The sequence below is a fragment of the Sapajus apella genome, unplaced genomic scaffold, assembly GCF_009761245.1.
Source record: "Sapajus apella isolate SASKATOON/1434 unplaced genomic scaffold, GSC_monkey_1.0 scaffold68, whole genome shotgun sequence".
NCBI classification, from domain to species: domain Eukaryota; kingdom Metazoa; phylum Chordata; class Mammalia; order Primates; family Cebidae; genus Sapajus; species Sapajus apella.
The window spans coordinates 3,939,408-3,945,407 of NW_022437008.1; the positions used below are offsets into that span (position 1 = coordinate 3,939,408).

The window sequence follows — 6,000 nt, forward strand, 5'->3', positions numbered from 1 at the left end:
ACATAGCTGGTGCAAACTGAGATGTGCTGAAAGTGTAAAATACACATTGTATGTGAAAGGCTTAATGTGAAACAAAGGATGTACAATAGCTCATTAATGATTTTCATATTCATTACATGTTGAAATGAATGGCAGGCCGAGATTGCGCCATTGCACCACCCTGGGTGACAGCAAGACTTCGTCTTAAAAAATAATAATAAAATAAAATGTTTTAGATGAAATAAAATATATCATTAAAATTACCTACTTCCTTTTACTTTTTAAAATATGGCTACTAGAAAATTTTTAATTACATGTGAGTCTCATCAGTGGCCCACATTATATTCCTTTTTTTCTTTTTTTTTTTTTTTTTTGAGAAGGAATTTTGCTCTGTTGCCCAGGCTGAAGTGCAGTGGCGTGATCTTGGCTCACTGCAACCTTCACCTCCAGGGTTCAAGGGATTCTGTCTCAGCCTCCTGAGTAGCTGGGATTACAGGTGTGCGCCACCACACCCAGCTAATTTTGTATTTTAAGTAGAAATGGGGTTTCTCCATGTTGGCCAGGCTGGTCTTGAACTCCTGAACTCAAGTTATCGGCCTGCCTCAGCCTCCCAAAGTGCTGGGATTACAGGCATGAGCCACCGCGCCGAGCCCCACGTTATATTTCTAATGGACAGCACTGCCATGGGCCTTTGAGAATCAGTGTCTTATTCAACTTCATTCTGTCAGTGTCAAGCATGGAGCCTGGCACACAGGGTAGGGTAGGTGAAGAAATGCTTCATAAATGGACAGATCAAAAATACTCTACAGACTTTCAGTTTTTTTTTTTTTTTTTTTTTTTTAAGAGACAGAGTGGTGTGATCATAGCTCACTGTATCCTTGATCTCCTGGGCTCAAGGCGTGGTATTGCCTGGCCTCAAGTGATCCTCTCACCTCAGCCTCCTGAGTAGGGACTATAGGGGCATGTCACCAGGCCTGGCTAATTTAAAAATTTTTGCAGAGATAAGGTCAGACGGAGTTGCTCATGTCTGTAATCCCAGCACTTTGGGAGGCCGAGGCGGGAGGATCACCTGAGGTTAGGAGTTCGAGACCAGCCTGGCCAACATGGTGAATCCCCATCTCTACTAAAAATACAAAAATTTGCTGGGCCCAGTGGCTAATGTCTGCTATCCCAGCTACTCGGGAGGCCAAGGCAGGAGAATCACTTGAATCTGGGAGGCAGACGTTGCAGTAAGCCAAGATCATGCCACCGCATTCCAGTCTGGGTGACAGAGGGAGACTCTGACTCAAAAAAAAAAACCTTTTCCAGCCAACTCTCAGGTCACCTTGCATAGCTCACCCAAAGTGGACACCCTGCTCCCTCTCCTCAGACACTACACTTTGTTTCAGCTAACCTGTGCCTGGTATGGCAGCCAAGCAGTCAACCTTGTTTTACTTGACAGGCTCTGCTGAAGGGTCTTTAGTTTTGAAACCACCACCAAACCATCCCTATCATGTCTCATTGAGAGTGAAAATGATGTCACAGTATACCAGGCCCCACCTGCTACTACATGAATTAGGTACTAAATACAGTCTAAAGTGCTTTGCATGTCAAACAACATGGAAAGGAAATGCCATGTCCGCTTCCTCAATCTGCCTCTGCCTAGTAAGGAGGGCCTGGGAAGAAGAGTTTGTAATGCAGGTGAAGAAGGTGGAATCAGTTTCCTCATCTGCAAAATGAGTTCAATCAAGTTAATTACTTGATTGGACTACAGTCAGGATTAACAGAGGAAATCTGTGAAATGCTTAGAAGAGCATCTAGCACAGCTTAAGCACCAAGTAAATGTTAGCTGCTATCATTATTATTATTTTATAAAAATTAAAGTAGGCCAGGTATGGTGGCTCATGTCTGTAATCTCAGCACTTTGGGAGGCTGAGGGTGGAGGATCACTTTTGAGCCCAGAAGTTCAAGATCAGCCTGGGCAAAATGGGTCTCTACAAAAAAAATTTAAAAAATGTGGCCCACACCTGTAATCCCAGCACTTTGGGAGGACTAGGTGGGCAGATCACTTGAGGTCAGCAGTTTGAGACCAGCCTGACCAACATGGTAAAACCCAGTCTCTACTAAAAGTACCAAAAAAAAATTAGCCAGGTGTGGTGGCACATTCCTGTAATCCCAGCTCCTTGGGAGGCTGAGGCAGAAGGATCACTTGAGCCAGGAGGCAGAGGTTGCAGTGAGCTGAGATCACACCACTATCCTATAGCCTGGGCAACAGTGCAAGACCCTGTCACAAAAATAAAAAAAAAAAAAAAAAAAGAAAGAAAAAGGAAAAGAAATGAAGTAGTATAAACTTGAAAACTAGGAATTCAGTCTTCTCCAGTCACACTGACAGTCTTTACAGCAAACTCACTCCCACCTCTGGGCCTTCACGCTCTCTGTTCCCTCTGCCTAGAATGCTCTTTCCCCAGCCTTTGGCATAGCCAGTGCCGCTGCTCATTAAGGTCTCAGTTCACATGGCTCCTCAAAGAGGCCTGGGAGGCCTTCCCTGACCATCCAAGCTAAAGCAGCCACCTCTTTCCCCACCACCATCTTGCCCCATCAGTCATTTTCTATTCACTTACCCTGTTAAATTTTCTCCATCACAGTTAAAACCATCTGAAGAGGCAGGATCAGGATTTTTTTAATTAAAAGAAAAAAAAAAAAAAAAAGCTGGGCGTGTGGCTCATTCCTATAATCCCAGCACTGTACAAGGCCGAGGCGGGCGGATCACCTGAGGTCAACAGTTTGAGATCAGCCTGGCTAACATGGCAAAACCCCTCCTCTACTAAAAATACAAAAATTAGCAGGGTGGCGCATGGCTGTAATCCCAGCTACTCAAGAGGCTGAGGCAAGAGAATCACTTGAACTTAGGAGGCGGTGGTTGCAGTGAGCCGAGATTGTGCCATTGCACTCCAGCCTGGGTGACAGCAAGACTCCATCTCAAAAAAAATAAGTGAAACGATTCTGTTTATCATGTGTCTTCCCTGGCTAGAACGGCTAGAATGTAAACTCTAGGACAGCAAGGATCTTGTCTGTCTCATGGACTGCTGACTCCTCAGTGCCTAGAGTAGGACCGGGCACACAGCAGGGGGTCAATACATTTGTCAACTCAATAAAATAAGAAGAGTAGCTACCAGCTACCAGGACTAATGACAACGTGCTGAAAGGCTTGCAGACATTTCATTCGGTCTCCAACAACCACCGAGATAAAGACTGCTATGATACCCATTTTGCCAATGAAGAAACAAGCTCAATGCGTATCTCACAAGCTAGCGGCTATACTGGGATCTGAACTGGCCACCTAAGCTACCTTCCAACCATGGCACATTTCTTGCAAATATGAGGAGTGGTATTTCCCACTGATCCTCCACCACCAGCCCCTCGCCCCCACCACCCACTGTGGTCAGGCCACTCTGCTGGCTCCTATCTTCCGGGGCAAATCTCCTCCCTTCATTCTGAGGCAGCTGGGTCCCTCACCCTCAGCCCCTAACATTTCCAAGCGGGATCCCTGCTGTATCACTTTTTCCTATTTCTACCTGGTGTTTCCAATGATTGTGTTGACTCTTACTGTGAATCACTTTGGGTTTGAAAGATCACATGTAAACACAAAAATTAGCCGGGCATGATGGTGTGCGCCTGCAGTCCCAGCTACTCAGTAGGCTGAGGCAGGAGAATTGCTTGAACCGGGGAGGCGGAGGTTGCAGTGAGCTGAGATTGCACCATTGCACTCCAGCCTGGGTAACAGAGCGAGACTGTCTCAGAAAAAAAAGGATAAGCCATATCTGTATGTAATGACTTAGAAGGATATGCCCAGCCATTAATTGAAAAACAAATCAAGTTACAAATAGGTGTAGCTTGATCCCTACCCCCTCCTTTTTTGAGGAATTGTAAGGGAGAAGGAAGAAAACACTTAATATATGCGCACGTGCACGTGCACACACACACACACACACACACAGACATAATCAATATAAGCACAGAAAAAGATAACTGAGGCATCTGCCCAAATCACAAGGGCAGAGAGCACATCCATTTTGTTCACTATGCTATCTCCGAAACCTAGCAATAGATACTCACTGTCTGAAAAAATGGTTATCTCTGGTGACGTGGGATTTTGGAGCGGAAGGTCGCACCAGGTATTTTCCCTACATCTCTGCATGTTTAACATATTACAACAAGCAGGAATTTCTTGCATAACTTCTTTTAAGCTAAATTCAACCCAATCACATACATACACACATGCACAAAAGGTCGTGACCAGAATAGTCCTAAAAAATGGAAGCAATAGGCCAGACACTGAGGCTCATGCCTGAAATCTCAGCACTTTGGGAGTCTGAGGTAGGTGGATCACCTGAGGTCAGGAGTTTGACACTAGTCTGGACAACATGATGAAACCCTGTCTCCACTAAAAATACAAAAATAGGCTGGGCGAGGTGGCTCATGCCTGTAATCCCAGCACTTTGGGAGGCTGAGGTGGGAAGATAACCTGAGATCAGGAGTTTGAGACCAGCATGACCAATATGGCAAAACCCAATCTTTAAAAAGAAAAAAAAAAAAAATTACCCGCTGTAATCCCAGCTACTCAGCACGCTGAGGCAGGAGAATCGCTTGAACCCGGGAGGCAGAGGTTGCAGTGAGCTAAGATTGTGCCACTGCACTCCAGCCTGGGCAAAAGAGAAAGACTCTGTCTCAGAAAAAAAAAGGGGCAATATCAGACATGAAAAACATACAAATGCACAAACTGGTCCAACAACCTTTCATTCTTTTTTCTTCTTTATTTTGGAGACAGGGTCTCACTCTGTCACACAGCCTGATGTGCAATCGTGCAATCACAGCTCACTACAGCCTCAGCATCCCGGGTAGCTGGGACAGAGCTGCACGCTACCACATCTGACTAATTTTTTGTAGAAATGGGGTTTCACCATGTTGCGCAGGCTGCTCTCAAACTCTTGGGCTCAAGCAATCCGCCTGCCTCAGCCTCCAAAGTGCTGGGATTACAGGCATGAGCCACCTAATCCCGCCAAATAGCCTCTCATTCTAATAGCTAAAAACATACTTTAAAGGAAATGATTGAGTTCTTTTATTAAGATGTAAATAAATTTAATTTAGACTTTGCAAGTTACTAAACCTATTTTTGAAATATATCAGTAAAATACATTTTACAGCAAAAAAAAGAGGCACCAATTACTGCACATCCTAAATTCCACTTTTGATTTACCACCTAACAACTGCAATGCCTGAAAAACAGACTCACATTTAACTCTTAGATCACTCTACACAGACCGCTAAAAAGCCACGTGCTGCTGTCACCGGTCACTGAGAACAATCAAATTTTTTTAAGTTGCTGCTTTATTTCTTCAGGTTAAAAAAACACACAGGTAAATTTGGTGGCCATCACAAACATGATTGAGATCACCAGATTCTATCATCAAACGAAATCACAATGACAGGTTTCTGACAATAAACTCCACCTGAAGGGAGCATTAATAAATGCCCTTCCCAGCCTCTTCTAGGGTGTGTGGTATGTGTGCAGCCTCCTGAAATGCCCAGGATGGCCACTCTCCCACATGGGATATTCTAAGCCACTGATACCATCTAACTTTTCTGAAAGAAATTAACGACTCAGCCAATCTTTACTAGGCTAAAATCACAGAATTGGGTCCCCTGAAAGCCAGGCTTTCATGCCACATCCACGGCCATTGCAGTCTAGCCAAGTCCATAACATCTTCTTACCCTTATTAATACATATGTTACATAGGTTTACATATATTAATCCTTAATGACTTAAACAACTCAACCTCGTCATGGCCAGGCATGGTGGCTCACACCCTGCGATCCCAGCACTTTGGGAGACCAAGGCAGGTGGATCACCTGAGGCCAGGAGTTTGAGACCAGGCTGGCCAACAAGGTGAAACCCCATCTCTACTAAAAATACAAAACTAGTCGGGCGTGGTGACGCACCTGTAATCCCAGCTACTCAGGAGGCTGAGGCAGGAGAATCGC

At 44.8% G+C, this 6,000-nt stretch overlaps 1 protein-coding gene across 5 annotated transcripts in view; it reads right to left on the reverse strand.

The window, feature by feature from the left end:
- SIPA1L3 (signal induced proliferation associated 1 like 3) overlaps positions 1 to 6,000 on the reverse strand; it is a 294,007-nt gene that overhangs the window by 280,877 nt on the left and 7,130 nt on the right. The gene's annotated exons all lie outside the window — the stretch shown is intronic.